The 9,123-nt window shown below is 30.4% G+C and overlaps 1 long non-coding RNA gene across 1 annotated transcript in view; it reads right to left on the bottom strand.

The window, feature by feature from the left end:
- Positions 1–456: 456 nt before the first annotated feature.
- Positions 457–9,123, bottom strand: part of LOC109499878 — a 64,571-nt gene continuing 55,904 nt past the window's right edge. Inside the window, exons 5-6 of the long non-coding RNA XR_006598248.1 lie at positions 4,838–4,924; positions 457–1,005 (exon numbers count right to left, since the gene is read on the bottom strand). This is a non-coding gene — a long non-coding RNA (uncharacterized LOC109499878). The remainder of the gene's footprint in view (positions 1,006–4,837; positions 4,925–9,123) is intronic.

Here is a 9,123-nt window from a genome sequence, read left to right as displayed (position 1 = left end):
CATAGTCCTTAATAATCTATTGCCATAGTTCTTAATAATCTATCACAAAGTGATGAGAATAATAGGTGCAAATTATATAGTATGGGATTTTTATGTTCAAAGATGTCCCTTATAGGAATTATGTTGTAGGAATCATTGGTAAACAAATATTTTCTTTTTGATTAGAGTTACTGATTATAGAGTGTTTTCTATTTATCAGCTACTCTGTAAAGCCCTTTGTATTGTTATTGCCTTTAATTCTCACAGATGTCTAATGAAATGCACATATCTTCTATTTGGAACATTCCATCTCCGGATCTTTTTTTTTTTTTTTTAATTTTTTCAATGTTTATTTATTTCTGATAGAGACAGAGCATGAATGGGGGAGGGAAAGAGAGAGAGGGAGACACAGAATCTCAAGCAGGCTCCAGGCTGTGACCTGTCAGCACAGAGCCCCACATGGGACTTGAACCCATGTACTGTGAGATCATGACCTGAGCCGAAGTCGGACGCTTAACGGATTGAGCCACCCAGGCGCCCCCTCTTGATTTTCACATAGGAGAGTTTTCCTTCTGTTTCACCTCAGATATCTCCTTCTCAGAGAGGCTTTCCATAATTTCCATCTAAAGAAGGACCCAGGATCTCTCTAACAGATTATTTACTTTTATTTCTTACCACCTATAATATAAATATATAAAATTATCTTTCTAATTTGCCTACTTGTTATTGTTTTACCTCCTCTGACAAACTAAACAATTTAAGCTCCATGATATCCTGTATCTTCTCTGTCTTGTTCACTGGGGAACTTCTAGCACCTAGAATGGTGCCCTGTAGAGATAGATGTTCAATAGCAAATGATTTCATGTTAGTTCCATTGAACCGAATCTAGTAAGGTTGACTCATTTACCCCAAACCAAAGAACTCGAGAGGGGTAGAATTGGCAATCAAACCCATGTTTCCTCCATTTCAACGTTCATGTTCCTCACCATGACCTTCAATTGCTCTCAGATTATTTTTGGATTCTACCTAAAAATGAAAAAAAAGAAAGGTCATTCTATTCTTGTGTGTACCAATTCAGTCACACTTTCAAACATCTTAGACAAGATTGTTATCTCTAAGACAGCCATGCATGTTTTCCAGATTCTCAGATTTTTTAGTTTTCTTATAATAATTCAGTCATTAACGGGATGTTCATTTCTTCCTTTAGTTATTAAGAAACTTCAAGAAGATCCTTTAGACTTTTTTCCATGTTGTGATCTAAGAATGCAGCCAGTTTTTGAAATCCTCTGTTGTTTATTCATTTAGTAATTTGTAACCTATATAAAAAGTTATAGTAGTTCATTGGTCTAAGAATTTTTGCACTTATGTGTTTAAGACAGACATTATCAGGTCTGACTATGGCATTTGAATAATTTGTGAGGCACCCAGCCTTCCAATATTTTAAAAATAACTTTTGATTTATTATTATGACAATCTGGGAGCTGGAATTTATTGGTATTATGTTTTCAACATCATTAGTACCACCATTCTATTACCCAAAGAATTAAGATTTCAGTCCTTGAAGGAGAATGATGTTGGCATTTCCTTCTCTATAATTCATCCATGAATGAGCATCAACCATTTATCAAGAGAAGGAAGAAATTAGAAGGGTGATGATTTTATTGTTAATTGAGAAACATATTTTATTGAGAAATTGAGAAAGACATGTATGTAAAAGGTGTTTACATTTGTTTACATTGTACTAAGTTCTTTAAAAAAGGAAATTATGCTATAAAAGCAATTTTATCTGAGAATCAATTTGATATGTTAAGCTAGAGACGTTTATTAATGCTTAGCTATAGAGATATGTAAAGAAATTAAGTATACCAATTAAAGCAGTTTTAATCTATTTTATTCACAATATTGGGGTGAAACAAAGTCAGAAAACATGTAATTCCAGCTATTAAACTATACAAATGTTTCCAAGGGATAGGTAGAAAGAAATTTAAAGTATCATCTAAAAATAAAGATTTTAAACAAATGAACTTTTAGTCTACCTTTCAGAACACTGATTGGTTGTTTATAAAAGTTACATAAGAAAATACGTTGGTTATGTTATTAAGTCATTGTTTTTATATAATTTCTGGTTTCTATAGGTCGACTCTGTTAAGGAAGATGCAGGCTAAAGGCTACCTACAGGAAATAAAAGGGCAAGAAATTTAAAAAAGGTTTCTACTTTATCAAGATACTCATAATCTTAGAACTATAGAGCATTATGAAAGATTAAAAAGTTCTATCCAAATTTAATTGATATTATGATTTTGCTCAAAATATTATTAAATAAAAAATTCATATACACTTTAACTTTGTTAGATGAGACTAATGATCCATTGTTGTTGAAAATGTATGTAAATGAAAAGCATTTAAAGTATAATTTTATGGTGGAGCATATTAAAATATTCTAGAGTTATGTGGCTTTCTAAAATAATTTAAAATTCATTAACCTAATTTTACTGTGGAGTTTTTTTTATTTGAACCTATATTTTTGATTTCCTAAAGCCGATTTGAGAGGTCAATGTTACTACTTAGTTCCTGCAATTATATTTCAACATGGGGAGACTTGCTTCTTTATGAGGTCACCAGTAATATTTTATGATTATTCCTCATGAAAATGTTATTTAATGATATTTTATTTGTTTTTCAAACTAGTAACTTTTCCAATGGTAAGATGGTTTTAATTTATTTAAGGCAAGAAGACATAAATTTTCCAGCATAGAAACGAAGAAATGTAAAGCCAGCCACCTGGGACGAGTTTTAATAGTAGTATACTCATAGAAGGTATAAAAGACTTAATACCAACCAAAGTAATTCATTAGTTTTCTCAGATCATCTGTATTTAAATAGTAGCCAAATAAACTTTGCAGATATATTGAAAAAAATGGTATGGCTCAGATTGGTACCAAGTCTTTCAAAGTACCTCAATAATAATGTAGAGGTTTCCAGGTTATGGAATAAGCTTGTTAAAGTTGCCCATCTTGAGAAAGTTCCCTTGTTTAATCTGAAGAGTTTATCTCTATGCCCACGACTGTCTGAATATCATGCTCTTTGCACTTACATTCTTAATCCTCAATGTTGAATATATATATAATTATTTCTCCATTACATCAGCAATATTTAGATATTAAATGTGGGTACCTTTGGAAGTTCTCTTAAATCATAAAGATGTTTGGGGACAACACAGAATACTTAGCTAGTTAGTTTTAATAAAAAGTTTAAACACTATAAAGTTTTGGTTCATTATATTGATACATAAAGTGTATTATTTACAGCCTTCAGTGAAATTAAATATAGCTTTGCAGTGTTACTTGTGCATTTCAGAATTACAAGGCATTTCTAAATGAGGTAGAACAATATTGATATTAACTTACGATTCCCCAATTTTATTTTGACTTGAGTCTATATACAATAGTTGGGAAAAGTGAAGAATTGAGCTAAATAAAAATGGTTGAGATAAAACTTTGGTATTCAGAAAAATGCTGCTGGCAGCAGTGATTTTTAAAAGGCAGGAGAAAATCAGAATCATTTATGAAAATTTTCAATGTACATTCTCTATACACAAAAAGACTTTACCAGGAGCTGCAAATGAGAGCATAGTCTTTGGAGACAAATAGACATGGTTTTGATTTTAAACCTTGTGCCTTATTAGAAATATAATCTTGCACAATTTACTCAAAGCCAGATCACAAATCTAGAGGCCATGCCTACAGTGGCCTGGGGATGCTGACATCAGTGAAATTGGCAGGATGGGAATTTGGCAAGCTAGAGTGGCTGTGCCTCATCCACATTGGACATTACTTGTTTCCATGCTCGGTGTTGTTAGATATTTTGATTTCTCACAGAAGGTGGATATATATTTTCTATTTTCAAGACTCTGCTCTTTTAAAAAAAATTTGGCAAGTAATTAAAGTATTCCAAAGATACCTCTTTGGCTGAAATTCAGATTATGGATACCAGAATGTGATGTCTCCCTTTGTATTAAGCAAATAAACATTTATTTCCTCATAAAAAAAGTTTTTGTGAAGATTAATGAGATAATGTCAAAGTTACCAGATCTTTAATAAAGGTTGGTTACCATTGACCTTTCTTATTCAATTTTCAATTCTCTTCCTTAATCAGTAGAATCATCCATAATAGATGCAGCTTTTAGCCTTTGTACTTATTACAAGATATGGATTTAGCTTTTATATTTAATGAATTGTGTTTATTTAAAACTATCAAGTAGAAAGCATAGTTTCCTTATCAATTTTGAAAAAATTTTGAAAAAATCTTAGTTGTGAAACTTTGGTCAAGTAACTTATTTTCTTTGTTTTCTTCTCTGTAAAAGTGGAGACAGTACTTTTTTCTGGGAAAAGGGTTAGGTGAGTGTTGGGTGAGGAAATCTATGTAAAGGAGCCCAATAGATACCAACTTATCTTTTCTTTATTGTTTCTACCTTTCTGGTTGTTCATTTATTAAACTAATTGATTAATTCTTGGGTAATCTAATCCTAGGTTTTTAAATACGACATTGTACTAGATCATAGCTTATTATTTAGCCAAATTTTGAAGGTAGATGAACCTTTGATTCTGGACACTTCCTCAATTCATGTACATTTTAAAAATTACTTGTTATATTTTGAGATTATTTTACCTATAAAACAGTGAAGTTTTTTATGTTTTTTAATTTTTAAAGTAGACATTAAATATTTGTTGGATAAATGAATAAAGTACATTGCTAGAATATATATAACACTTAAAAACATCTTGAGCATGTCAACACACAAATCAAGAGATCATATGACTCAGTAAATTCAGTTCCACAAAATGTATCATTGTCTTACTCTTCTATCAGGAGATTCCTTTGCCTTTTCCACTCTATATCAGTACACCTCTATCAGGAAATCTGATTTGTAGCAGAAAACCTTTACCTAAAACAACAAAATGATTATTGATATTAACTATGCAGTAAGAAATGACTTTCAGATGCTGTTGTAGTTCCAGTCACGTGAATGAATATAGAAGTCACACTTAGAGTAGGATACATATAACTTTGTTTAAATGATCTTAATTCCAAATATATGAATCTAAAAGTAAAAATATATATTATATTTTAATTAAGCTATTTTTAGAAAGAAAAATAAGAATATGCTATATTCAAAGGAACAACTGGATAATGATTAGGCTGTAATAGTGAATCATTATGTGTGATAAATATACCTATGACTTAACTCCACTGATCAATTACATGACCTTCTTTTCAAGTAGGCTTCTCTTCTGAAATTTTTCTCATGACTACTGCCTGTAATGTAGTTTTTAGACCTAGTGTCGTCCTTTGTTACTTTATTCTTTTTGGTTTCTCTCTTGCATTTATCTTTATTGACCACTTACCTCTTGGTACTCCTATCCTTTAACTTTCACCACCTAATGAATTCCTAGTCCTTTTCCTTTTAATTTCATCTGTTCTGGTTAGGCTTCCTGTCCTGCAAACCCACTCAGGTTTATTTTTTATGTTAGGTTAGAGTTACACTATTTTTGACAATGGGCTAAGTAAGACTTACAAAACAGCAATAAAACAAAAAACCGAGACTGACTGATAACTTCTAAATTAACTGTAGAAATTGAAAGAAAACATTTCAGGCCAGAAGATGAGTTAACATGTTAGAAATTATGTAAAAATGATTCCATTAGTAATTATGAAATTATCAGTAGATATTTAATATTTGTTGAATACATAAAAGGTTGTAATAAAACCATGCCATAAAAAAGAGAGATATTACCTGTTCTCATATTATTTTGGAGTAAATACAATATAATATTTCCATCCAAAGAACCTTAGTATGGTGTCTCATACACAGGAAAGAATAAGAGTAAATACAAAATGTTTCTGTGGTCTACCAGGCTTTGGAGTTCCTATGGTTTTTGTTTGTGATAACATTAAACACCTTTCAAAAACAAATGGCTATAAAGCTTATCTGAACTGAGGAAGGGTAAAAATGATCAGAGTGTTCTGGATCCATAGCTTTAAATGGTCTTATACCATTTTAAACTGTATGATGCTGAAAATATGTTCAATATTCAGTGTATAGTTGTTGAATTTTTCTTATATTGACAGGCTAGATGAAAATGAAAGGTCAAGAATGGAAAAGTTGATCAGCACATATCTTCAGCAAGAATTGAGGTTATGAGTAAGAAAAACAATGCTGTCATTCTTGGAAATAGAGGTAACTGGCATTTTGGAGGTGGATTCAGATTGAATTAATAATGAGAGCAAAAATCTTAATCATTTCAAATTTAGTATTATTTATGAATACATTTTTAAATTCAAATTCTTCTCTGACCTACACGTTCCTTTTTGGTCTCTTCTTAATTTAATCATTATGCTTCTCTGCTGCTTCTCGCAGAAGACTTAAAATGAACGATCTAGTTCTGATTTTCAGTGCACGCTGTGCCCTTTAGAAAGGTTGGATTAATGTATTGTGTAGATTTCTCTTTCCACCTCCTGAAGCTTACTGTTTAAAAAGCTTTCACAGCTAGAGAATCTGATGATAAATCATCTTGTTTACAAGCAGCTTAACAAATGGTGGCTGGTGATAATAACCTATTAGTTATTAATTATAAAAAGTAGACTATGTATGTTTATATCACAGATGCTCACTACGTTGAGAATGATATAGTCTGGGGACTTTTACAACTGTATTTATTAGTGTTTCAAGTAATAAGAATCTCAGAATGGGGAATATATTACTTAATTCCATAAGAAGGGCAAACTGAAACAAACAATTTTGTATGGTCTAAAACACCTGCCATTAATAAAGACTATAATAATTTTTAACCACTTATAGTAATCTATTACTTTGAGTAATAGAAAGGTTCTAGAAATTAATTAAAATGTCAAAAAATAGATTTATATTGCCAGAAAAAATTATGTTAATCAGTATCAAGTGAAAATATTTCATTCTTAAGTGCCAAAATATTTAAACCAAGATTAAATGATTTTTAGCTAAGATTAGATTATTTTCTGGTAATAAAATGTGTCAAATCATAGGTTATGTTTATTAATATAGCTTTTGTTTTTTATAAACCAGAACAAAGTCTATATATAGTTGGCATATTTTAATGGCAAGTAATTTTAGAAGCTAAAAATAACTCTATAAATTGTGATTTGGAATTCAAGTTAGATATTGTTGCTTAGAGCCAAATGGACTTCATAAATTTTAGAATTTATTAAATAACTTGTTTAAAATTGGACAGCTTTTTTGTTTCTCTTTGGAGAAGAATCCAGATCTAAAAGGAATCTATGTGTGACAAAAAATGGATTAGTGGAAACATTGTGAAAGCTTTATGAAGGTTTATTTTACAGGAGAAAGTAAGCAACTTTAACTTTGTATATTTAGTTGGCTAGGGAGTATTTAAAATAAATTTCCATCCCCATAAAGATGAGTCTTATTAAAAAGTCCAACTTTTTGACAATTGACTTTCATTATAAAAAAACTCTCAACTCTATATTTTTTGAAGTTTATTTATTTTTGAGATAGTGGGAGACACAGTCTGAAGCAGGCTCCAGGCTCTGAACTATCACCACAGATGTCAGGGTGGGGCTTGAACTCGTGAAATGCAAGATGATGACCAGAGCCAAAGTTAGATAGATGCTTAACCAACTGAGCCTTCAGGCGCCCTCTTGTCAATTCTATTTTGCCTTTAAATGTTTTGATGATTATTTTATTTTATTTTATTTTATTTGAGAGGGAGAGACAGAGAGAGAAAGAGAGTTTGTGTATGCTAGTGGGGGAGGGGCAGAGAGAGAGGAAGAGAGAGAATCCTAAGCAGGCCCCATGCTCAGCGAGGAGCTTAACACGGGGGTGGATCCCATGATTGGTACATTATGACCTGAGCCAAAATCAAGAGTGGGACACTCAACTGTCTGAGCAATCCAGGTGCCCCTTGATGATAATTTTAAAGAAAATCTGTATTTGAGAATAAAGAATTTATACCATATATATATGTGTATATATATATACATATCTATATATCTATAATCTATATATCTATATATCTATATATCTATATATCTATATATCTATATATAGATATCTAAATTAGAAGACCAAATTATAGATATATAGATATATAGATATCTATATATAGATATATAGATATCTATATATCTATATATATATATATATATATCTATATATATATAGATATCTATATATCTATATATATATATCTATATATATAGATATATAGATATCTATATATCTATAATTTGGTCTTCTAATTTAGTTTCTTCAGATTGAAGTTTAAAATATGGATTTGGGACCTTTGTTCTTTTTAAATTTAAGCATTTAATGCTAGAAACTATGGTTTAGGTATTGCTTTAGCTTTATTCCACAAATATTGATGTGTTGTGTTTTCTTCTTTTTTTTTTTCTCAACGCAAAACATTTTATAATTTCCTTTATGTTTTCTTCATTGGCCAAAGGTTACTTAGAAATGTTGCTTCAGTTACAAACATTTGAGGAGTTTCTGGGCATTTTTCTCATACTGATTTCTAGGTTAGTTCCATTGTAATTATAAAACATATTCTGTATGATTTAAATTTTTTAAATTGTTCATGTTTGTTTTACATCCCAGTATATCTTTGTGGAGCTTCCATGAACATATGAAAAAACTATTTATTCTCCCATTTTTAGATGAAGTATTGTATAAATGTCAATTAGGTCAAGTTGGTTTATAGTACTGTCCCAATTGTCTATATCTTTACTGATATTCTCACTTGTACTAACAGTGATTCAGATAGAAGTGAAGTCTAACAATAAATTTGTCTATTTCCCTTTTTAACTTTATCAGTTTTGATTTGTATATTTTAGGGCTGTGTCTTAGGGATATGTACATTTAGATTAATATGTCTTCTTGATGAATTGACTTCTGTACCACTATGTAATGTTGCTCTTTTCCCTAATTTTTACTTATTCTGATATTTATTTTGATATGATTTTAATCATTCCAACTTTGTTTTGATCAGTGTTGAATAATATATATTTTTCTTTTCTTTTACTTGTAACTTATTTGACCTTGTCAAAAAGGTGTCTTGTAGATAATGTACAGTTGGCTGTTTCTTTTTAATC

Source organism: Felis catus, chromosome B2 (genome assembly GCF_018350175.1).
Source record: "Felis catus isolate Fca126 chromosome B2, F.catus_Fca126_mat1.0, whole genome shotgun sequence".
Classification (NCBI taxonomy): Eukaryota; Metazoa; Chordata; class Mammalia; order Carnivora; family Felidae; genus Felis; species Felis catus.
Note: the sequence above shows the minus strand (reverse complement) of the source record. Positions and strands in the feature narration are given on the sequence as shown.